Source organism: Suricata suricatta, chromosome 6, assembly GCF_006229205.1.
Source record: "Suricata suricatta isolate VVHF042 chromosome 6, meerkat_22Aug2017_6uvM2_HiC, whole genome shotgun sequence".
Classification (NCBI taxonomy): domain Eukaryota; kingdom Metazoa; phylum Chordata; class Mammalia; order Carnivora; family Herpestidae; genus Suricata; species Suricata suricatta.
In genome coordinates, this window is record NC_043705.1 from 12,359,904 (window position 1) to 12,360,188 (window position 285).

Consider the following 285-nt stretch of genomic DNA (forward strand, 5'->3'; position numbering starts at 1 on the left):
CAGAACCTGCTTGGGATTCTCTGTCTCCCTCTCTCTGCTCCTCCACAACTTGTTCTGTCAATAAATAAACATTTTAGAAAAGAAAAGAAAAAGAAAGAAAACTCATGCAATTGTGAGAGACCCTACATAGTAGAAATAATTTTGAAGAAGAAAAATTTGGAAGACTCACACTTCCCAACTATAAAACTTACTACAAAGCTATAATAATCAAAACAGTATGGTATTGACATATAAACACAGATTAATGGAATCAGATTCAGAACCCAAAAATAAACTTACGTATCT